Here is a 26,985-nt window from a genome sequence, read left to right as displayed (position 1 = left end):
CCCTCTCAGAACCCTTTCTTTCCCTCAGACATTCACACTGACAGTTCTACTCACCCTGCTTTGTGTGTGTGTGTGTGTGTGTGTGTGTGTGTGTGTGTGTGTGTGTGTGTCCTTTCCTGTGACTTCTCATCACTTTCCTTTCCTGAACTTTACTCTCTCTCCCTGTCTGTACCTTTCTGTCTGTCACTCACTCATTTCATTTGCCTGAAGAAGAGCTTGTGGCTCGATACGTCGCCTCTTTTATCCCAAGTAAGTCGACTTTTACCAAGATTTGTTAGTCTACCTCCCACTAATATAGCCATAAGTTCTGCTGTGAATATTGAGAAAAAAAATATGATATGATAGTACTTCTCTACTTTTAATGACTGAATTATAAATGCAAAGGGTTTAAGTACCTATAGTCGTGAGGGAGTGAATAGACTGTGCTCTTTTAGAGAAATGGTTTGATTTTAAACTGATCTCGGCAGTACTGGAATTTTGAACTGTAGTACTTTTCAAGATATATTTAGCTGATGCACGTTTCATCTGTTCTTCAAAGGGCAACACTTTAATTTATGTGAATGTTTTTAACGTTGAAGCATGAACTGGAACACCAATAATAAGCTTATATGCTTTACTATCCACACTTTGTAATTTCTTTAACATGTATTTTGTTGCAGAAAAGAATACCTCTTGTGCATTTGTTAGCTTTGAGCGTACTAGCCATGTTGCTAGGTGGATAAGTACAGAGGTATCCAGACCCCAGTGTTGCCTGATAACAATCTTTAATAAGTTGAGGCTTTTTCTAGCCTTTGTCAAGAGGTGTTCCAAATTCCATGTCAGTTTTGATGTCAGATATACGCCAAGGAATTTTACAACTTGGTTGTATTCTATCACTGACCCATCTATTTTAAAAATGGGCAATGTGTCTGGGTTATAACAGGATTAAACAGAACCATGCATGACTTTTCTGCCTGCAGAGTCAATCCATTTTCTGACATATAGTTAATTAGCTTATTTAGTTCTTCTTGATACAGCCTCTTTGCATAATTTATCGATCTGAGAGGGGTATTTCTTTTCATTGTTAGTTTCATCTCTATGCACATATCGTTTGCATATTGTACCTTTTCAACGTTATTTGATTAAGACTGTAATCAGCGGAGTCCCACAGGGGACAGTTCTAGGCCCCATCCTATTTCTGATTTACATCAACGATCTGCCTCAGAACATCAAGGCCAATATTAGATTGTTCGCTGATGACTGTATAGTCTACTCCACCATCAAGACAATCCAAGACTGTAAAATGCTCCAACGAGACCTCAACACCTTGTCTGACTGGGAACAGCGTTGGGGAATGGAATTCCACCCAGAAAAATGTAATGTCCTTACCTGTACAACATCAAGGAACCCCATCAGCTACAACTACAAATTAAAAGGACACACCCTCGAGCATGTTGACAGCGCAAAATATCTCGGCGTCGACATAAGAAATGATCTAAACTGGAAAGAACATGTTACAAGAGTCACCAACAAAGCCAATAGCATGGTAGGCTTCCTAAAAAGGAATCTAAAAACATCCAATAAAACCACCAAAGCCAATGCCTACCAAACTCTTGTACGCCCGCACCTGGAGTATTGTTCATCAGTCTGGAGCCCGTACAAAGAAGGTCAAAAGAACAAGATTGAAATGGTGCAAAGAAGAGCAGCACGTTATGTACACAGTGACTACGGGCGGACCAGCAGCGTAACACACATGCTGCAAGAACTAAGATGGGAATCCCTCGAATCACGGCGGAACAGACAAAGGCTGACCCTGATGTATAAAATGGTCAACGGCATTGTAGACATCCCTCCAGACAAATTTCTCAAGAAAGGATCCGGCAGAACAAGATCAAATCATCGACACAAATTTGTCCATCTTAGCTCCTCCTCTGACCCTTATAAATACAGTTTTTTTCCCATCAACCATCCCCGTCTGGAACTCCCTGCCTGCAACAGCAGCAGAGGCTCCCTCCTTGGCAGCTTTCAAGAGGGAGCTGAACAAGATCACAGTTTAGTCCCCCCCCCTTTTTTTTTTTTTTTTTTTTTTTTTTTTCCCCCCGGAGGGACGCTGCGAGTGACGGTGGGTGAGAGTATGTATACATGCTCTTTCTCATTGTCACCCCCTCCGGAGGAAAAGATAGGTCTAATTAGGTTTTAGTTAGGTATTTACGCCTCTGCGCACACAGGTCATTAATAGTCAGTAATGACGGCTGACCTTCCAATTTGAAGATTGAAGATCGTGAGTTAAGATGTAAAGTATTGGTGCGATTACCGATCCTTGTGGGACTCCCATGTCAAATGATTTATTACCTTTGTTTTGATTACTCTATTGCTTAAAAAAGTTTGTAGATAATCAAACATGTAACGTGATAAACCAATTGATTTGATTTTATAGAGTAACCGTGAATGCCATACTTGGTCATATGCTTTTTTATGTCAAAGAAGGTGGCTAGCAGTTGTTGTTTTTTTCTACTAGCAAATTGATGTTTTATCTCGTTAGTAAATTTAACTCAGTGGTCAACTGCTGTTTGAGTGTACGTGTGTTTGCGAGTATGTGGGTGTGTCTGCGCGCGCGCGCGCGTGCGTGTGTGTGTGTGTGCGCGCGCGTGAGTTGATGTGTATGATCATTTATTGGTGACTGGAAAGAAGAAAAACAAAAACCTTAAACCTATAAAACCTATAAGTACTTGCGTAATGGACTGTTTGATGAGGAGATGATACATTGATTCAAAACGTGACGGGTGTGGACATGTTCAGGGATCACACACACGCACACACACACGCACACACACGAACAAACAAACACACACACACACACACACACACACACACACACACACACACACACACATACACAACACACACACACACACACACACACACACACACACACATACATACATACACATTCCACACACACACACACACACACACACACACACACACACACACACACAGATATTTTGAATTCTTTAGACATTGATTTTCATGATATAGCACCTCGTGTCCTGGTGCCACCTGTCACTCCCTGAGAGCTAACAAAAGCAAACGTCAACATATGTGCTTCTGACACAACAAAAGGAGAATCTCCACATATAATAGCAGCATCTGTCAGAATTGAATCAGAAGAAAATTTTGATTATCATTTAAACGTTTAAACTGATGGCTCGGTCGTGAATGATAGCGGTGCAGGATCTGCTTTTGTCATTCCTGACCTATAAACAGAAAAATCATATTATTTAGGTATGGGACATTCGATTATTACAGCTGAATTGGTGGCCATCCTTATGGCTTTAAATCATCTTGTTGATATACCAATGATATTAATATCCTATTTTGTATTGATTCTCAGTCTGTTTCAAAAAGTTTGTTCCTTTTTGAGAATAACAAAGAGAAGATTTATTGTTTGAAATAAGGTATTTATTGCACTCCCTATTTGCGAATTCCGCGAAGGGTACAAATGTTGATTTTTGTTGGATGCCATCCCATACTGGATTCCGTTATAACGACCAATCAGACAGGGCAGCAAAAAGGGAAGCAAAGAATCATACAGATAGTATAAAAGTATATTGCCCATTGCCATACAAGGAAATAAACAATATACCAGAAAGAGACTTTTATAGGTGCTTGAATTCAAGTCTACAACCTCGTCAGTTGACTTTCTCAGACTTTGGTCCGATTCGTAGACCAATTCTGAGTTTAGCTCTCAGACTATTATCAAATTCATTACGGACCAAGTATTGTTCTAATGTCAAGTGCAAATGCATTTTTAACCTGACAATTAAGCATATATTTTTTGACTGTAGTTTGATGAAGCCTTATGTACACGAAAGTGTCTTCACAAGTGACTGAGAACGTTGATGTTTTTGAATTTTTGCATTCATTATCAGTTGTTTCGCTTGTCAGTTTAACGACTTCTCTTCCTTCAAGTAACTTCCTGTAATTGTATTTAGATAATTTTTTTTTTCAAATTCCACCCTCATTTGCCTAGTTTCCCCCAACTCTCCGTTCATTCACATCTCCCACCCCTTCTAACCCATAATATTCCAAAGACGTGGAATAAGCTCCCTGATAACCTCCGTCATTCTGATTCCCTCGCATCTTTTAAATATCGTCTCAGAATTCACCTTTTCCCTCAACAATAAGTTCAATTGTGGCAGGTCCACTTCCTTTTCGTTAGGTGTGCTTGACTATGTGTGTATACATATGTATGTGTACATAACTACATGCATGTATATGCATGTGTATTGTGTGTGCGTGTGTTTATGTAAGTTTGTGCCTGCCTATGTGTGCGTATGTGTTAGGGTAGCTGTTAGATACACATGTATGTTAAAATGTATGTATGCAGTGTGCGTGCGTGCGTGCGTGCGTGCGTGCGTGCGTGCGTGCGTGTGTGTGTGTGTGTGTGTGTGTGTGTGTGTGTGTGTGTGGTCACATTTGGTGTGTGCATGTAACATAGATATAATGTTCTATGTTAACAAAAACGTTTTTGTGAAGCACCTAGAGCAGATTTCTGGATAGTGTGCTATATAAGTATCCATTATTATTATCATTATTATTATTATTATTATTATTATTATTATTATTATTATTATTATTAAATGTATTCATAAATACTTTAACAACATGTCTTCAATCACCGACATGTGTGACGGGACATTAACAAACAAACAAACAAACAAAAACAACCCAGTAAACAAACACACAGACCAAAAACGATTAAAAAAAAAAAATAAAATAAAAAACACCAACAAACAACACAACAGATGAACAAACGAACACACATACACACAAATGCATACACACATACACATACTTACATACATATTCAAGGTCACTAACGCATAACCAAAGAACGAACTAATATAAGATACAATGTGATTTAGACGAAAATAAGATTCACACAGAAAATAATGATTCTGTAACAGAAGAAAAAGTCCAGGCAACAAACAGGATGGGGACTCTGGCTAAGTGATCACAGACCACACTTCCACAACAGAAATACGAACTCGGAACGAGGCGCGTTCCGTTCACGTGACTGTGTGTTCCCAGTGTGACTGCCCATTCAGTCCGATTCTGACCGATCACTTAAACGTACCAGCAAAAGGGCAGCAAGTTTCATCTGCTTGAAACCAAAACGATACTGTGTCTTGGTGAGTACTGTCACTTCTGTGTCGGTATAAATACTTTGTTTTTGTTTATTTCTTCATCGACAATGAAGCGACATATCGTAGCTATTCTTATTTTTAGAGTAAGAGAGAAAGTAAACGTGGGTTTGTTTCGTTTGAATTATAAACTATCGCGAGTTATTGTGTTGCTCTTCGTTATTGTAGTGCACCTGTTTCTGTTTGCAGCTCTCGTTTTGATGTGAAGTTGATGACTTAAATCACAGAGATTATATTTTCCTTGCCAAGGTGCATCACGTTACTCTCTTTTGTGGAATTATGTATCAAGCAAAACAAACCAGCGTTTTGGGACAGGAGCGTTGACGTAGCGTTCCTGAGACAGCAGAGCGATGTCAGCCATGATAATGACACTATGAGGTCGGCGTTTCTGATCCTATTGTTTCGTTTCTCGTGTCAGTCGAATTTATTATATCAGTATGGAAAATACTCAGAGCGAAGGACAAAGTAACGTAAGTCAGACTAAGAATCAAACCAGATTTCTCACACCTGCCTCAGTCTTCTGCGAACGTCACTTGTCCCTTCAGCAACCAGTCTCTGAGACTCCCTCTAAGATTTTTGGGTGCTGCCTTTTAAGACTTACATGGTCACTGGTGGGGATTGTACTTGGCTGACTTATTTTGATCTGCTTCATGCAAAGTTTTGTTGTTTGGTTGTTGTTGTTTTTGTTTTTTTGTTTTTTTCTTCTTCTTTTTTTTCTTTTCTTTTCTTTTTTTTTTTCTTTTTTTTATTTTTTATTTTTTTTCTAATTTAAGAGTAAGTGAATAAAGGCCATGACAGCTACTAGCTAGGCTGGAAAATGCTGCATTGAAAATAAATTTGCTCTTTATATATATATATATATATATATATATATATATATATATATATGTATATATATATATATATATATATATATATATATATATATATATATATATATTGTCACATGTACACGTGTGAGCATTGTAAGTTGAGAGTAGTAGCAAATGCATTCAAAATAAGAATTGCAAAAAAGAAAAAAAAAAAGTGTCATGTAAACAGACTGACAAATAAAAGACGAGAGGCAAGGCCTTCAAGACTCACTTGTGATACACTTTGAAAAAAAATATATATATATAATCGTTAAAATGTGTTCTGTATTTGTTATTATAAAGCTTTGGGTTAAAAAAAAAAAAAAAAAGTCCTAACGGCAGCTTCGAACCCCAAGTGTTCGGGTTAGAAGAAACTGTCTTACCCATTACACTATCGTGGCTCCTTAACTGACGTTCAAAACTATAATATTTAAACATGCTTTTTTAAAGGGGGATAAATCGATTGCGGTATTCGCAGTGAGAACGCTGTTTAAATCACATTATTCTGGTGTATCTTTGGCATTCAAAAATTATTTTTAAGTCCGTGGTAAAGGAGACGTGGCTATCGCTGCAATCGCACTGCAACATTTAGCCGTTTTCTCTGGATCTAGATACATGTACAAGTTTAGTTACACCCGGTTGACACGGTCGATTCAATTTCTCTTATGTTCATTCTAGTTTTATAGTTTTAAAGTTGATATGAAAATTGAGTATTTTGTTAAACTAATAACATGTAGAGCCAAGTAAAGTACTTCTAAACGTCGTATGAAGTGAAAAGGACTGCATTTTGAGGAGAAAAGCCAAGACCGGAAATGTTTACGTTTCATCAATTGAGTATTAACTCTCATGTTTATTATTTTTCACTGTGAATTAAGACTGATTCTGTGGATATTTTTATGGCAGTTTGGGGCATAATCCAGTAAGTGATGAGGCGTTCACAAAAATTAATCTTTCTCTGAATAAATATTTAATGGTCTCCTTCTCCAACTTTCCATCACATGTTATCGTGTATTGTCTATTGAATATAGGATTGAACGGACAGGTCAACAACTTGAAACAAAATGGCGTCGTTCGCGTTCGCGAAGAATATGAGCACGCGCTTTGAATATGTATAAATATTTGTATGCAATTGATTTTTGCCCATGACCTTCAGGGCTCAGCCAGTAGATCTATAAAGTCCACTTGTCGTATTGATTTTAGTATTTTCCGAAAAAGACCTCTTGGGCGAATGAACATAGTGAAAGCCCTGTACACTGAGAGTAAAACACACAAGCTTTTTATGTACTGAGTATAATTTCAAAATGTAATGTTTAAGATGAGAAAGATCAGTTTAAAGCAAATTAAGCCCCCTAGCATTAATTACATATTAATTTCCCTTTTTTTACTATCTGCACCAAAGACATGCAAAATAAATATAACTTCCATGCTTAGCAAAAGAAGTTCCAGTTTGAACAAAAAAAAAAAAAAGAAAAAGAAAAAAAAAAAAAGACTGCTCTTGTTGTTGTGACAGAATATCAGATCAAAGTGCCAAGTTTAGAGAATAAAATAAAAATATAAATATAACAGTAAATTCAGTTTACATATAATTTGGTTTCTTTTTACTTTTTTTTTTACCCATCCCATAGGTGCAATATTGTTTTAAACCAGATGACTGGAAAGAACTGAATGTTTCCTATTTTTATGCCAAATGTGGTGTCAACTGACAAAGTATTTGCAGAGAAAATGGCAATGTTCAAGTTTACCACGGACACACACACACACACACACACACACACACACACACAAACAACCGAACACCAGGTTAAAACATACTCACTTTGTTTACACAAGTGAGTCAAAAACACACAAAAAACTGAGCACAACTGATGATGGACATCAGTTTGATGATGGAAGATCAGTTCAAAGTTTACAACGTATCTTCTCGCCTGTGTAGAACACCGCAATTTAGCCACTTTGTCGATCAGTTGCAACAGGAAGTACACCTTTTTAGCCCAGATGTACAGATGGTGTCAAAGTTTTTTAAAAAGTGGATTCATTAATTTTGATGAGGTTTGATTATGGAAATCATTGTTTACATCAGTATCAGACTCAGAGCGTCCAGAAATTGCTTTTGAAAAACCCGGAAAAAAAACACTTTTTAAAAATCTATCTAAATGTTTTCACATAGTGCAATGTCCATTTTAACAAATGGTTTCAATTTTCAGTACACTTGAAAGGCAGTCAGATGATACAGTGGGAATAATGATTTGATAGAATGTTTACGTAATGAATGATGACCATCATCCAAGTTTTCATATGGGAAACATTCGTTTAAGGGATGATTTGGCTTCTTGCTGATTGCATTATGCAAACCTACAGTCAAGGAATGCACTCCTAATAAACTGCGATAATTTTGGTTTGATTGTAAATACACACGTCATAAATGGATACGATTTTGTTTTGTCATAGGAAATGCACAACCTTCAATGTGTCCACCTTTTGGCAATGAGTCATTTGTGTTTTCTATGTGTGTGTGCGTGTGCGTGTGTGTGTGTGTGTGCAAGTTATGCGCTCCTAAAGGCTAAACCAGAAACCATTTTTGCCATGTGCAGTAATGGGTAAATCAGACAATAATGATGCCCACTGTTACTACATGGCTGGGTTGGCTGAGATCTGAACCCGTAGTGGGAAACTGCTATAAAGATTTAAAACTAAAGCTCAGGGAAAAGGCCACTCACATGAGTACCATCTTACCGGATGATTCCCAAAAAAAACTTGACCTGGATGATTCCCCCAGGACCTGACCGAATGAGTTATGGTTGTAAACCTGCTGGCCTCATACTGTCACATGTCTGTTCAACTGCAGTGTGATTTATTTAAGATTGTATCTATTATTTTGCCCTTAAGCAATAGATCTGTTTACTTTTGTCTGCTTGATCTAGCAATCTGACAGATTTTACCACACACACACACACACACACACACTCACACACACACTCACTCACACACACACACACACACACACACACACACACACACATATATATATAAACACTGTGTACTTGCATTTATGACACGTCTTAACATATTTTCACAAAGGTATTAAAAGATGACCATTTTGACATTGTACTGAACCATCCACAATTATTCACTCATTGCAACTGATAACATAATAAATAGTATTGAATTCTAGACTCTCTCAGTCTAGCTCTGTCAACATATTAATATATGTTACTATTAATGTTCTTGTTGGCTTTTACTTGATCAAACACAAATTGTGCCATTACTTCACTCCTCATGATAACATGTTTAAAAGCATGGCTCTTGTTTTATACACTACAACATGTGCTTCATGATTACACAAATAACATTTGTTGTCAGTTCATTACAAATTTGACCATACAACACTGACCTAATTTCTTTCTTCTGTAACTATTCTCTCAAGTTTGTTTTTCATATATGCCTGTTTATTTCTTCCATCCCATCGATTTCTGAATGTTCTGGCAGTCCGTTCTTGTATCCGCAAAAGCAAAAGCTGCTGATATACTATCTTTTTCCCTTTTTGGTTCAACATCATGGGCCTCAGACGCATGTTCCACTTCATTTCTTATTCCGTGTTACTTGCATGTCCACTTATGTGTGCATGTGTGTGTTGCATGTTTTTCATCAGCATGGTTGTAACTCTCATGGCTGAAATGGAATAAGTTTTTTTTTTTGTTTTTTTTAATTACAGAGTGTATGTTTCTCACACCATGGCGACGTATATCTAAAAATAAATTCAAATGGTTTGCATTTGTATGTGTTCTGACACTCTTCTCCCCCCTGTTCTCATACTCTTCTCCCCCCTGTTCTCCCCCCTGTTCTCACACTCTTCTCCGCCCTGTTCTCACACTGTTCTCCCTCCTGTTCTCATACTGTTCTCCTTCCTCATTACACTGTTCTCTCTTCTCTCCTCACACTGTTCTTCCTCCTGTTCTCACATGTGCTTCCTCCTGTGGTTGTCCAGTTAGTCTACTGCCCGTGCACTTGACGTGTCAGCTGGGAGACGGGGCAGCAAGTTCCAACTGTTAGAAAACAACAAAGCGACACTGTGACGTGGTGACTGTGAGTACTAACATACTTTGTTTTAATTTATTTCTTAATCAAAAACGAAGTACAATGCTCTTCGCTCTTTGAGACTGGGTTATGAGACCATAACACAATAGTCATCATGGCTTTGTTTAATTTGAAGTATAAATCATGCAAATCGTCTTTATCTCTCACTCTCAGAGCTGCTGCTTCCGTTTGTGTTCCCGTCTCACGTTTTATAATTTTGATTGTTTGCCACACTTTTTTTTGCTTACATGGTTTGCATGAAATGTAGCTGAATGATTAAATGATACATATATTGTGTTTGACTAGGGCTATTTTCTACTCTTCTTTTTTTCCTTTTTTTTTTTTTTTTTTTTTTTTTGCATAACTGGCCAGTATATTGAGTCGACGCATAGGTCACGTTTCCCCCTTCCCACCACCCTCCACCCTCCACACCCCCTTCCCGCCACTTCGCCTTTTCTCCTTTTTTTTAAGTTCTAAATTTATTTATTCTAAGTTGGTGTGGTGCACAGTTTATCGACCAGCACACTTGCTTTGACTAGTGCCTTCATGAGTATATTGAACCTAAATCATTCACCAAAACAAAATGAAACGTGTGTGTGTGTGTGTGTTCGCGCACGTGTGTACATCCGTGTGCGTGCTTCTGTGTATCTGCTCAGTTCAGTTCAATTGCTCCAAAAGGCGTCACTGTGTTCGAACAAGTCCTTATACGCTACGCCACAGCTGCTGAGCAGATGCATGACTTGTAGCGTAACCCAACGCGCTTAGTCATGACGTGAGTGGAAAATAAAATAGAATAAAATCAAATCAAATGAAATGATTTAGAATAAGTGCATGTCTGCATGTGCAGTTATAAGTCCTGGATACTGTTTTGATCTTGAGACACATTTATGCAGGCTGCTTTAATCTCCAGTTTCTACTCCAATTTTCAACCAGCATATTTTAAATTTGATACATTTTGATGCTCTTAGTTATTTCCAGTGCATTTAATCAATGGTTTGTACCTTCTCTCAACCCTTAACATCCCAAACAAGTGTGTTCATTTGTTGAAAATTGTATATAATCAGCGTGCGTGCGTACACGTGTGTGTGTGTGTGTGTGTGTGTGTGTGTGTGTGTGTGAGGGGGGGTTAGGCCCAACACTCAGCTCATATCACAGATTGACATCAGTTTACAGTTTGGCCAACAGTAAAGTGAGAGCTGTATTATCAATGGTTTATCCATTGCAATTGGAAATCATTTAGCCTACAGCTTAGTCTTTTGTGAATGACTGTGACTCTCGAACTAGGACTGTAGGAAGCAAGATTGTGGTGGCTCTGAGTGCTGCAGCCTTGGGGTCTAGCTGGCCTTTGGGAACCATCCCAACGCCGACCGTCCGAAAACCTTCTTGGCCGAGAGAGTGGGGATGTAACTTAGGCAAGACGCTCACCACTATAATAAAATTATCGCCCAAATAATCGGGACAGCAGTTGCTTCCTCTGCTGTTCTAATGGTCAGAGTCTATCGTATATATGTGTTCACATGTTTAGAAGATTATATTTGATTTTCTGTAATTAATCGATTCATGTTTACCACATCTGTAGTGACGTGCCATACATTCTTAACTTGAGTATACATGCCACATATGTTTAATTTGAACTGCATTGTAAAATGCTATTCTCAAAGATTGTCTCTGAAAAAAAAAAATGTCCATGCCCATGTAAAAATACTGTGCGATCCATGAAACTAGGACTGTAAACACTATGCATGATTGAAACAGACACTTAGGCCCAGGTTCTCCTGTAAACCAAGTCAAAGTAATACTTAGGTCTTTCATCCATCCTGGGGTGTAGGCTGTCAACAAGAGATCTCCGCAGTTCCCTGTCCCGTGTCTTTGCCTCTGTCTCCATGTAAGCCCCGTATTCTTGGTGTCTGCCCGGAGGTCTGTTCACCAGGCGTTTTCTTGGTCAGCATCTCTCTCATTCCTAGGGGGTTCCATGTCAGGGCCTGTCTAGTGATGCTTGACACAGGTTTTTGTAGCGCGTGCCCCATCCATCCCCACCTTCTTTCAAATTCACTGTTAGACAGAAGACGTGTCTTCTTCGATGCTAAGTCAAAGAGATGTGAAAGAAAGATAATCCAGGCCCACTGTGACATTTCCACATTGCATTTTATATAGCTCTATCATTCAAGCATAAGCGTGCTCTAAATTTACAATCCAGTACCTAAAGTGAAACAAGAAAGCACATAAAAAGTAGTAGAAACATCAAACATAATCATTAATATTGTAAATGATAATCATAATAATGGACATTTAAAAAGCGCGTTTCTCCAAAAATACTGCTCAAAGCGCTTTACATTTCGTCCTCCCCCTCCCCCACCGCCTCCCCATAAATACCCTACTCCACCCGCACCGTCCAACCCCCAATCGCCCCCACACACACGGAAGCACGTACCAGAGAAAAAATGCAACTGAACATTGGAAACCACCCACCAACCCATGGCACCCTCCACAAAATGCATCCCTGCAACACGCACTTGGGCACGCAGATACACACAATGTACGGACGCTCACCAGCAAACAGCCTCTCCACAACAAAACATGCACTCAAAACCAAATCACACCAAGATCAGGAAAAAACAAAACAAAAACAAACAACAACAACAACTGCTTTTACTGCTGTTGAAAAAAAGATGTGTTTTCAGAGCAGACATGAAAGATTTCAGCGAGACAGAATGACACACATTTTCAGGTAGACTGTTCCAAAGAAAAAGACCTTTGACCCTGTTGTTTCTTCTTTAGAATTAGGTTTCTTTAAATGCACAAAACTCACAAATTGATATACTCTCAATACTACAATTGTCACTCTCCAACACACACACACACACACACACACACACACACACACACACACACACACACACACACACACACACACACACTCACTCACTCACTCACTCAAACTGATTCACATGATTGCAACAGTTTGCAATCCATACGAGGTGAAGACCTACAGGTAATGACCTCTTTTGTTTGGTTTTTGTTACAGGGTCTACTCAAGTGAACAACGATGACCGAGTCCAACTGGATATCGAAACGCATTGAACCAATGCGTGAAGTGTATAGAGAGTACATCAAAATACCCGAAGACATAGCGGAATTATTTGGAACTCTTCGTCACCGTTTCAGCAACAGTCTTCGGCAGCATCTGTATGACTCAGCAGAGCTGGTACTGGTGCGCTACCAAAAAATTGAAGAGATGCTAGCTGAATCTGAGCTGAATATGAATGATGGATTCTGCCATTTGTTTTGGGATGATGTGCTAACGTCCCTGGCTAAACAGGAAAGGTGGTCCTGTTTGAAGAAAGCATTGTTGCATTTTCCTCATTTTTTCCCTGAAAATCTGTTGAAATTTATATCTAGCATCCGTCTCAAATCAACTGGCCTAGTCATATTCAGGATGTTGCTTGCTCGGTGTACAGATAAAAATTTCGTTTGCCTGACTTACATACTTCGTTGTATAGCATACAGCGGTTTTGTGGAGCAGTTTGAAACTTTAATCTATAGTCACAACAGAAGTGTCCAACAGTATCTGTTGGATATTTCCATGGACTGGGGGTTTTACAAGATGATTGTGCTCATTGCCTGTTGGACCTGGCCTATGGAAGGACCCCCCCCTCATACTGAAAATGAAAGATGTCGCATTTTAGCTGCAGCATGTGAGGCAGGCTTATTTTCCCTGTCAATTCCCAGCACACCATTGGAATGGTCGCCCCTTGCCATTGCTGTCAAACACAACCTGCCGGACCTCGTCAAGTTCCTCTACAAAGTCGGTACAATGACAAACGAATTTTTATTCAGGTTGAGTCGCCACGTGCAGACCATGCTGGAGACCAGAATTGAAGCACGTGACAAGGACCGCAAAGAGCCGCACATACGTCCCAGGGCAAAGGCCGCCAGAGAAATCCGAGATTTTCTGAAGAGCAAAGCCTCACAGCCTCGTTCACTGAAGAGTCTGTGCCTCAACGAGGTGTCCAAACGTGTTGGCTGGGGCCATGTCAGAGATGTTAATGTCGCACAGCTGGAAATTCCTGTCACACTGAAAGACCAACTGAGTTTTCACTGGAGGGATGTCAACACTGAAAGACCAACTGAGTTTTCACTGGAGGAATGTCAAAACTGAAAGACGAAATGCCTTGTCACTGGAGGGATATCAACACTGACAGACGAAATGTCTTGTCACTGGAGGAATATCAACACTGAAAGACGAAATGTCTTGTCACTGGAGGGATATCAACACTGAAAGACGAAATGTCTTGTCACTGGAGGGATATCAACACTGAAAGACGGAATGTCTCGTCACTGGAGGGATATCAACACTAACTCTGTCAGCTTTTCCCACCTGCAAATAGTTCACATGTCGGGTACACCCCATTCCCGTGAAATGCCTTGTGACAATAAGTTTGATTCAATTCAGTGTCATTCAGATTTATATGTCAGTTGATTATTTCATACCCGTAATCTGCATGTCTGTTTTCTCAACACTAGTATGTGTTTTTTGGTGCATGCGTGCGCGCACGCGAGCATGTGTGTATGTGTTTAGGACATATCTTGTGCTTTTTTTGTGTGATGGTTTAACATTTGAAATTTGTATCATCGTCCCGATGTATATGGAAACAAATACTGATATTCTTCTCTTGTATGTCCTCATGTCTTGTTTTCTGTCATTAATGATAATAGCAAATGGATAACTTCATATGAGGCATTTAGTGCTTACTACATGGGGAATCTGCACCATATAAGTATTACATATTATCATTATGTCTGGAAAGTATCCCCCCCCCTCTCTCTCTCCCTCCCTCTCTCTCTCTCTCTCTCTCTCTCTCTCTCTCTCTCTCTCTCTCTCTCTCTCTCTCTCTCACAGGCATCCAGCTGTGGGTTATTGATGGCTGCAGAAAACAAAATGATACTGACGAATGCAGCTGAATTTGAGCATAAAGCTCAGAACATAAGGTAGCAGAATTAAATGTTTTGATTTTTTTTTTTCTGCAAAAGCATTGTTCACTCCACTGGTAAAGGGCCAAAGCCAATCCAATTAAACCATCTCTCTATCTCCCTCCCTCTCTCTCCATCTTTCTGTCTATCTGTCTCTCTGTCTGCATGGATGCACTGTCGCGTCAAGAAAAGATGCCACATACATCTAAGTGTGAACTGATACTGTGCTGCGCAAATAGTTATTGATGATAGTCATTGTTACTTGATACAGTAGTGTGTGTGTGTGTGTGTGTGTGTGTGTAGGGGGGCCCTTCAGCGCCCCCCCCCCCCCCCCCCCCCCCCCCCCCACACACACACACTCTTTGTTTTCCTTATAACGTGTTCTTTGTACTAAAATTTCAGCATTCGTAAATGCTTGTCACTTTGTTTCATTTTTGTTTTGTTATTGTATTGAGTTGTATCACATTGTTCTGCTCTTCTGCAACAACATATTTCTCTGCGCTGAAAATCGGGCTGCTCTCCCCAGGGGTAGTTCATCATTACAATGAGAGTGCCACGTCTTTTTGTATTTTGTTTTTGCATGCAATTCTATTTGTTTTCCCATTAAAGTAGTTCTACTCTCTTTTTTTTTTTTTTTTTCCAGGAACAACCACTTTGTTGTCATGGGTTACTTTACGTGTTCCACACGGAATCTCGGTTTATTGTCTCACTCAAATGGCTACCATCCAGACCCTCACTCAAGGTCTTGTGGAGGAGGAGACAATACTGGAGAGGGTGGGATTCGAACCAGTGTGTATTCAGAGTATCTGGCTTCATAGGTGGACACGTTACCAACAGGCCAACAGTCCACTGAATGGGGGATGGGAAAAGATGTCTTATTTACAAATGTATTTGCTTTGGATTGTTTGCTTCTATTTCCATTGTTTTTGTCTGTTTTTTTAATTAATGAGGCAAGGATGTGAATAAGCAGGATGTGCTTATTTCTTTTCCCCTTCCCCCCCCCCCCTCCCGCCACATTATTAAAATTCTCAGTACATATTTTAATGAATTGATTTGTTATTCATTCCTTTATTCATCTCACACTCTCTCAGTCTGTCTGCCTGTCTGCTGAAATTAATGTTTGTGTATGTTCTCTCTCTCTCTCTTCTCTCTCTCTCTCTCTCTCTCTCTCTCTGTGTGTGTGTGTGTGTGTGTGTGTGTGTGTGTGTGTGTGTGAAAGAGGTTTGTCAAACGAATCGTAAGGAAAAGAATGAGAGCAGAAGAACCAATTACGAGAAGAAGCTACAGAAGTTTTGCAGACACTATAAAATTGCATAAGCCCTGGCACTGATTTATTGATTTTATTTCCACACACACACATACACACCCATACGCATGCACGCACGCCGCACACACACACACGCACACACACATGCACACACACACGCAGCCATTCATGGATGAACACTTTAAACAGTATTGATGAAATCATGTTATACTATAAATTGTAAATTATACATGCGTTTGTTTGTTTTTATCCATGTTTTGTATATTTCCAACGCAAATTCACACACACACACACACACACACACACACACACACACACACACACACACACACGCCGACGTACACACATGCGCACACACACACACATCACAGATTTAAACCACAAATCCTATTAACTAAAAAGTGAGACACAAACATCCTACGCCTTTATAGTCCAGGGCCGATAAAAAATGGTCCAAATGTGTGCACCAAAACCGTTCTGTTAACGATACAATAAAATAGATTATACTGATCTCACTGACATAAAGTTGAGCAGGGGCGGGATCATGATAATCTATTTTATCTTATCATAAAAAGAACGGTTTTGTTGTTCACATTTGGACCTGGCGCAAATTTTAATCAAAATAGACCGCTGGAGAGTTCCGTGCTGCCATGACTTATAGAAGCGCCGGCGTCACATGATCTGTGCTCTCTGTGCTTTAATATTTTGTTCTTTTTTTTTTTTTTCTTTTTTTATTGTGCACATATTGTGCAGAGTCTGGTTGTAACAATGAACTTGAGTCTATCAACTGAAGAAATGGGGGACAGCGGATGTTTGCTGCTTTTGCCTTTGTCGTTCGCCTTTGGCATTGTTTGCGGTTTCGAGTAAAAGTTAAATGCACATGCGCGAGATCCAAGATGGCCGCGGAACTCTCCAGCGATCCACTTGATTCCCAAAAGTCCAGGGCAGATACAAAAATGGTCCGAATGTGTGCAACAAAACCGTTCTTTTCACGACTAAATAGAACAAATCATACTGATCACGCTGATATAAAGTTGACCACTGTAGGTGGGTGGGAACATGATTAGATTTTGATTTTTAATAATTATTTTCCACACATCTGACCACGAGAGAGGCCTTACAAAGAGTGGCAAGGCAATAGCAAGCAAGGGTACCGCAAGCACGGTATAAGGGGTCGCCAGAGGAAAGAGTACAGCGCGGTGCAGTACATGTGACTGACTGCTGCCGCGCTGATGTTGTCCTATACCTCCGTTAGTATGATACTGCGGCAGTTGACACTGAGATACCGTGCAGAAAATAAGAGAACTCTTTGGGGTCAAAAGGAAACAAACATTTTCAATTTCATGTAATTTATACTAAATCGATAAAAGACACATATTTGCTTTTATGAATGTTCAGTTTCCAGTTTCTTACCAGTCATGACATTTCAGAAAGAATGAAAACATTATTATACTGACTGCAAAGGTGAATTTACGAAGGCAGCACGGGATCATTTAGTTCGTAAGTAGGCCATAAAAAGTTGTTGACATTTTACGCAATGGACAACTTGGAAATACTTCATGCTCTGTTTATCAACGATTAGTATATAAATATCTAAGTATGTGTGAAACAGGTTTGCTTCAATGAACATTGTCGGAGCACTGTCCAGAAAATTAATCCAGAAAGCATGGAAAACAGATGATGGCAAAATCGACAAGTATCGTGTCTTGATGTGAAAAGAACGGTATCAAATATATGTTTTTCTTTAGAAATAAAGCGGAGTCCACTTAGCTCATTCGGTAGAGCATCAGACTTTTTATTAATCTGAGGGTCAAGAGTTCGAGCCCCGGTTATTATTATTATTAGTAGTAGTAGTATTTTTATGTATTTATATATTATATTTTATTTGTCCATTTTATTTATTCATTTATTTATTTATTTATATTCGTTGTTATTTATTTTATTTTATTTATTTATTTATTAATTTTTCTTCAAGGCCTGACTAAGCGCATTGGGTTACGCTGCTGGTTAGGCATCTGCTTGGCAGATGTGGTGTAGCGTATATGGATTTGACCGAACGCAGTGACGCCTCCTTGTGCTACTGATACTAATACTTTGGAAATGAACCGGTATTTGCAAATGTGACTCACGAACCCTGGCGCAGTAGACACGTTAGTTTACCGTGGGAAAGGAAATGCATCTGGCTGGAATATGAAGGTGGCAAAATGAAGTGCATCAGATACAGATAAAGAGCAAAGACTGCCTGGAAGATGAAAATAGGTCAGTCTCTAGAATCGTTTGAAAATGGGGGTCTCTCAGTCTGATTCAATATAAACATGTGTTTACATTTATTATTAAAATGTTCCATATGTTATCAGGATTGCAATTGAATAGAGAAATGCCTGCAACAATTTTGTGAGAATCTGTTTTGTCCTTGTGTCTTAAATGTGTTGAAAATTATCAAAAACATCCAAAATTTCGGCGCCATTTTGTGACATGACAATGTGTCTGAACATGAAGTGGTCAGAAACAAATAAGTACAAACCTGATTAAAATCCAGTACATACAGACTTGATCTATATTCATTCGTTGTGATAATAAAACATTGATCATCAGTAAAAATGGTACATTAAGTTTGAAATATTACGCAAGAAAAAATAGAACTGTTTTCAGATGAATCATATAGATTCATCTCAGGAAACCGTAAATCGGTTTGACAAACACCTTCAATCTTATGTGTTTGAATACAGATTCAAAGAATGTGTTATTTCCGACAGCGATTGAAATGTACATATTTTACACGGAAATCACCGGAATGTTCATTCGCACCCAATGGTTGATATATTGTTTGGAAATAAACTGTGTATGTTAATCTCGTCGTTGCTATGGTTTGTTTATGCATTTTTCTCTCATCCGAGTAAGTTTAGACATAATCACTGTTTCTGACACATGGCGAGATGCAGTAATATTCGGATACTGGCGTAAGATTTCGTACCAAGTCAATGCATATTGTTCAATAAGACTGATTTCATTTGAAGACTTCTTGCATCAAAAGCTCCAAACAACAACAAACATAGAAAATATCCCCTTCAATTCTGGCTTTTGCTGTCTGGTGAAGTTTTATCCCGAAATGATGTAGTTTATCACAGACAAAGTGTGGAATGAAAAACATCGTTGTATCCGAAACACGTCAGTCCATACGTGCTTATTGCTTTGCAGAATTTTATTAGAACAGCCACATTTTACATCACACAAGTTCTGAAAAAACCAAACTATACATTGATTGTGAAAGTAATTTCTTGAAATTAATTACGTTTGAAGAATTTCACGTTTAGTAGTTCTTGAGGTGGTCTGTAATCCTTCAGATTTGTTCACTGTCAGGATAAAGCTAATCAGTTTCCTGCTGATTAATCGAATAAAAAGATACAAAGAATCCGATGTTTTATCGCAACTTGAATTACTCAGATAAAGAGGATAACGCTATACCACATCTGCCAAGCAGATGCCTGTCCAGCAGCGTAACCAAACGCGCGTAGTCAGCCCTTGAGGGAGAAAAAAAAAGAAAGAAGTAAATGAATATTGAAATTTTAAAAAAAGTAAGGAAAAAAAATGGCAATAACAATAACAACAACAACAACAGCAACAACAACACAGAACAACAACAACACCACCACCACCACCACCACCAACAACAACAACAACAACAACAACAATAATAATAATAATAATAATAATAATAATAATAATAATAAAATAAAAAGACAATAATAATGAATAAACAAATAAGCAAATAAATGTAAACATGCACACACACACACACACACACACACACACACGCATGCACGCACGCACGTATGCATAACAGATATGCACCAAACATGTAGTTTTACATATATGAAAGCAGAAACAAATACACACAAACGTACACAAGTTGAAAGTATTAATGACAGAGCTGTTACTGTCTGTTGATGAAGGTAAACTATCTGTGTTAACTTTGCTCGATCTGTCGGCTGCGCTTGACCCAACAGACCACAGTATATTCCTTTCCAGATTTGAGCATGTTTTGGGGATTCACTCAACAGTTCTGAGTTGGTTTTCTTCATACCTATCCAACCGCTTCCAGATTGTCTCTGATCCAACCATTATCTCCTATGGTGTGCTACAAGGTTCTGTCCTGGGGCCCCTGCCGTTCGTTCTGTACACTGCTCCTCTTTCTGATGTCATTTCTGGCCATTCTGTTCTTCACCACTCTTTTGCTGATGATACTCAGCTACAAAAGTCTGCAGAACCAAACCAAGTACAGTCTGATTCTGTCAATGCAGGATTGTATTCTCAGTGTTAAATGCTGAATGACATTCACCACACTAAAGTTGAATAATGACAAAACTGAAGCTATGATTATTTCCTCTGCAAGAATGTCTACATCTACTTCTTCTTCTGTCTCTATCGTGGCTGGTGATGCTACAGTTCAGTTTTCTAAATCAGCAAGGAACCTTGGAGTCATTCTTGACTCAAACCTCAGCATGCATGCTCAGGTAGTAAATCTGATACGCATAGTCAATTGTGAACTTCGTCGTATCAACTTTATCCGTCGGCACCTTTCCGTTGAAACTAATAAAACTCTTATTTCTGCTTTGTGCTGTCACAAATTGACTACCGTAATTCTCTTCTCATAGGCTGTCCACATAGTATTCTTCAGCGAATTCAAAAACTCCAAAACAATGCTGCCCGTCTGACTCTGAGTCCCACGTACTGATCACATTTCTCCTCACCTCCACACTCTACATTGGCTCCCTGTTGAAGTGAGAATTAAATACAAATTTGCGTGTCTGCTATTCTGCTTTCCACTCCACATGACCTACATATCTTTCTGACCTTATCAGTGTTTACACGCCCGCAAGAAATCTCCGCTCTTCCTCTGACTGTTACCTTTTGAAACTTCCTCGTGTCAATACAAGAACAAGTGGTTAACGTTCTTTCTTCTTTGCTGCTCCCCACATCTGGAACAACCTTCCTCATCATATCCTTGCATCTGATTCTATTACTGCTTTTCGCTCATCACTAAAATATCATCTTTTAAAAACCTATCTATAAGCACTATCAGCTTCCTTGTTCTCCAACACCACCCATGTCAACTCACTTTGGATGTATGTAAAGTAAGAGGGGGAGAGTGTGAGTTGGGTGAGGGGGTGGGGGGGGTGAGGGGTGAGGGTTTTTTTCTGAGAAATAGTGGTCATGAATGGTTTATTTAACTTGTAATATTTTTCCTTCATGTAAAGCGCCTTGAGGTCTTAGAGAGAAAGGGAGCTATATAAATGTACATTATTATTATTATTATTATTATTATTATTATTATTATTACTATCATTTTCTTTGGTTGAATGCACTTAATACGTAAATCACAATAAGCCTGACAACAAAGCAGAAAATGTTTTCATCTTCATTTTCGTTATTGCACAGAGGACACAATAACTTCACACCTCTATACATTTTATATCGGTTATGTTGTACCGTGATGGAGAGAGAGAGAGAGAGAGAGAGAGAGAGAGAGACAGACAGACAGACAGACAGACAGACAGAGACAGAGACAGAGAGACAGAGACAGAGATGCTTTGACACTTTAATGTTATTGGCCATACATTTATTTCTCAAATCATCATATGATTTACAATCAAACATAAAATGAAATTCATCATCAACTGTGGAGTTGCACAAAGGACATGGATAATTTGTGGACGTACCTGGCAGAGAATTGAATTGAACTGAATGAATTTTGTTTTCTGAGGGTAACAGAGTAAGCAAAATAATGCTTTATTTTTTTTTCTGCAGCCCTCAAAGGGGAAACATTAAAATAAACAAAGGGGGAATCAGTACAGCATACACATTATAATAATGGATACATGAATGGTAAATTGACATTTACAACACTAAATAGAGGAGAATAAGAGGAGAGAGATATAAGGGGATAGAGCGAGAGAGAGAGAGAGAGAGAGAGAGAGAGAGAGTACAAAAAAAAAGAACATTAACATAGGTCAAGATGATTAATCAATGAATAAAATGAAATGATAAAAGATATGTTACATTTTTTTAAGATTCTAAAAATCAAAAAACAAAAACAAAAAAATGAGGTGAAAATAAGCATGCACGTGTTACAAAAAAACAGTAATAGAAATAACACCATTTGAATAGTTGTAGAAGCCAAAAAACCAAAAAAAACAAACAAACAAAAATCAAACAAGAGAGAGAGAGAGAGAGAGAGAGAGAGAGAGAGAGAGAGAGAGAGAGAGAGAGAGAGAGAGAATTGAATTGAATTGAATGAATTTAATTTTCTGAGGGTAATACAGTAAGCAAAATAATGCTTTTTTTTCATCCAGCCCTCGAAGGGGAAACAGTAACAAACAAAGGGGAGATCATTATGTCAGTACAGCAGTCACATTATAATTATGGATACATGAATGGTAAATTGACATTTTGGACCAAGAGAGAGAGAGGGAGAGAGTACAAAAAGTGAAAATTAACATAGGTCAAGAAAATCATTAATAATATAAAAAAAGAATAAAAGTAAAAAGAAAAAAAAAGACTCCGCCCCCACACACCCCTCCCCCAAACAAAACAAAGCAAATAGCTCCCCCCCCCCCCCGCATGCACATTTACACACACACACACACACACACACACACACAAACACACAAACACACACACACACACACACACACACAGTAATAGAAATAATGCCATTTAAATTGTTATGGGAGCAAGAGTTTGAAAGAGATACGGAGAGAGACAGAGATACAGGGACAGACAAAGAGACAAAGACAGACGACGTTATATAAGATTAAAAAAAGAAATATACATTACAAAAACATGTGTTTGTGCACATCCGTGTAAGCATAAGGCGGTCAATTTTAGATTATCACCATTAGAGGAATAAAAGAGAGGGAGGATGAAGAGGTGTGTGTGTGTGTGTGTGTGTGTGTGTGTGTGTGTGTGTGTGCGTGAAGAGAGAGGGGTAGATAGACAAAGAGCGAGACAGAGAAAGAGAGAGAGAGAGGGGGTGTGGGGCGGGGGGCGGGCGGGGTTGGCAAGTAGATAGAACGGCAAAGAAGGAGAGAAAGAGTCGATATCAGAGACAGACAGACAGACGTCTAGATAGAAAGGGGTAGAAAAAGGAAGGGATGGAGGGAGGAAGAGTTAAGCAATTATCCACAACTAACCAAGTAATTTCAAATATTTGATTCAAGCAGGCAATATAGACTGCCTCATACTGCCATTAAAAATAATCAAATGTTCATCCATAGAGAGAGAGAGAGAAAGAAAAGAAAAGAATGTGCCATGGTATTAAATCATAATGTCATCAATTTCTATTTGTACACTTCAAAAATTGTTTATCGCATGCTTACGAAGAAAGGGCATGGCACTGAATCAAATCTGACATATTTTGACGAGGCTTGTCATGGGTGTACCCAACATGTCAACCATTCGGAAAATGGGAAAACGTGGTGGGATCAGCGAGTGTTGATATATCTCCAGTGACAAGACAGTTCGTCTTTCAGTGTGAGAGGGATGTCTAGCTGTGCCACAGTAACATTCCCCAAGCCAACACATTTGGACACTTCATGAAAGTGAACAATGCTTATAGAGAAAGAATCAAAATCCTCAATTCTGCTTCCTTATGTTTAGAGTGAAAAAAGGGTTTTCCTGACAAATTTTTGAAGGCCTACTTTGACTGGAAAACAAACTGCATTGCATGCAGAAACAAAATACAATAAAATGCGTTCTCCCTGGGGAGAGCAGCACAAAGTTAACACTGAGAAATATGTTGTGACAAAAGAGCAAAACAATATGATACAAGTCAATACAATAAAATAAATGAAACAGAGTGACAAGCAGGTATCGGGTGTCCCGGCATGGGAACCATTTGTAGGGTGGGAAAATCTCATGGAATCAGCAAGTGTTGATATCTCTTCAATGACAAAATATTTCATCTTTCAGTGTTGATAATCCCTCCAGTGACAAGACATTTCGCCTGTCAGTGTTGATATCCCTCCAGTGACAAGACATTTCGTCTTTCAGTGTTGACATCCCTCCAGTGAAAAGACAGTTGGTCTTTCAGCGTGTCAGGAATTTCCAGCTGTGCAACATTAACATCCCTGACATGGCCGCAGCCAATGCGTTTGGACACCTCGTTGAGGCACAATCTCTTCAGTGAACGAGGCTGTGAGGCTTTGCTCTTCAGAAAATCTCGGATTTCCCTGGCGGCGTCTGATCCGGGACGCACGTGCGGTATATTGCAGTCCATGCCACATCCTTCAATTCTTCTCTCCAACATGGGTTGCACGCGGCGACTCAACTTGAATAAAAATGCATTTGTCATTGTACCGACTTTGTAGAGGGCCTTCATGAGGTCAGGCTGGTTATGGTTGACAGCAATGGCAAGGGGTGTCATTTCCAGTGGTGTGCTGGGAAGTGACAGGGAAAATAAGCCTGCTGCACACGCTGCAGATAGTATGGCACAGGCACCAACATCACTGTGAGAGGGAGTTCCTTCCAAAGGCCAGGCCCGACACGCACGTCGCACAAGCCTTACGAGAAACCAGCGATCCTTGGAAATATCCAACAGAACCTGTTGGACACTTTTGCTGTGATGATTGATGAACGTTTCAAACTGATTCACAAAACCAAAATGTACTATATCACGAAGTCCAAAATACAGGTGAGGGATATCTGTACAACGATCAAGCAACATCCTGAATATGACTAGGCCATCTGAGTTGATATGGAATCTTGACATGTGTTTCAACACATTTTCAGGGCAAAAGTTAGCAAGATGTAGCAATGCATTCTTCAAACAAGACCACCTCTTCCGTTCAGCCAGGTACAACAGTACATCATTCCAAAACATGCGGCTAAAACCATCCTCCAAATTCAACTCTACTTTGGGAAACAGCTGTTCAATTCCCCCGCAGTCCAGCACTACCAGCACTGCAATGGCATAGAAATTATCACGATTCCAGGTAGCGATACGATAATCTTCCTGTCCAAAAGGTATTTCCTGCATTCTTATTAATGTTCTGTTGAAGCTCTCGTACCATATTCGCATCCGTTCAATGCGTTGCAATGTCAAGTTGGACTCGGTCATCGTTGTTCACTCGAGCAGACCCTGTAGCAAAAGCCAAACAAAAGAGCTCATTACCTGTAGGTCTTCACCTCATATGGATTCCAAACTGGGTGTAATCATGTGAATCAAACTGTGAATGCAGCAATTTCTTATTTTAGCATCATATGCAAAGGGGAGGAAGGACGTACATAAACATACAAGGACACAAAATATAACACAATTCTCTTACATCAACAGAACACTTAGTAAAGTTTAGCAGTATCAACAGTTTGACAAAACCACAGTGAATACCCGTTGGATGTGAAAATACCTCATGTAATTTCAGTAACCAATGTTGCTAAAAAAAACTATGTCAGCTAAGAAAACTTGAAGCACTGGTTTGATTTTTCTTGAACAATAATTGGATGATGGTTCTCATCTTGTCCACAAATATGGTCTGAGTGAGAGCACAACGAGGCAACATAATTTTGGATGAAATCCAATTGCATTTTCAGATACATTTTGATGAATCTACTGCAGTTTGATTCTCCAGAAAACAAGTGGTCATAAATACAATGCGGAAATGTCACAATGGCCAGGATAATTATTCTGTCACATCTCTTTGATTTAGCATCGAAGAAGACTCAACGTCTTCTGTCTAACAGTGAATTTGAAAGAAGGTGGGGATGGATGGGGCACATGCTATGAAAACCTGTGTCAAGCATCACCAGACAGGCCCTGACATGGAACCCCCTAGGAAAGAGAAAGAGATGATGACCTAGAAAACGCCTGGTGGTCAGACCTCCAGGCAGACACAAATAATACGGGGCTTACATAGAGCCAGACAGAGGCAAAGACACAGGTTAAGGGACTGTGGAGATCTCTTGGTGACGGCCTACATGGTATAGCCCAGGGGAGTTGAAAGACCTCAGTATTACTTCCAAAAGGTTAACAGGAAACCCAGGGCCGAATGACTGATTCATTCAGTCAAAGTATTTATATTGTGTTCACGTCTCATAATGTTACATGGGCATGGACATTTTTTTTTTCAAAGGCAGCCTTAACATTTCACAATGCAGTTCAAATTTTTATATATATATATACTTAAAAACAAATTGAACTACATTGGCTTTAAGACTCAATAACATTTTACAATGCAGTTCAAACTTTATATGTATATCCATACATTAAAAAAAATATGTACTGCATTGTAAAATGTTATTGAGTCTTAAAGACTGCCTTTGATATATATGGGCATGGATGGGGCACACAATATATATATATATATATATATATATATATATATATATATATATATATATATATATATATATATATATGGCATGTTATTTCAGGTGTTGTGAAAAGGAACCAATCATTCACACAAAATCAGATATACACTTCTGAACATGTGAACACAAAACAACACCAAAATAAATATATCTAAAACATCAATGATTTAAAAAACGCATTTTATAAATTATGTACAAAAATGGAATGGAAGATCGCAATTGTTTACAGAAACAAAGAACCAGACAAATAATTGGATAAATGAATTGT

The sequence above is a fragment of the Babylonia areolata genome, chromosome 23, assembly GCF_041734735.1.
Source record: "Babylonia areolata isolate BAREFJ2019XMU chromosome 23, ASM4173473v1, whole genome shotgun sequence".
Taxonomy (NCBI): domain Eukaryota; kingdom Metazoa; phylum Mollusca; class Gastropoda; order Neogastropoda; family Buccinidae; genus Babylonia; species Babylonia areolata.
The sequence above is the reverse complement of the archived record's forward strand: the minus strand, read 5'-3'. Positions refer to the sequence as shown.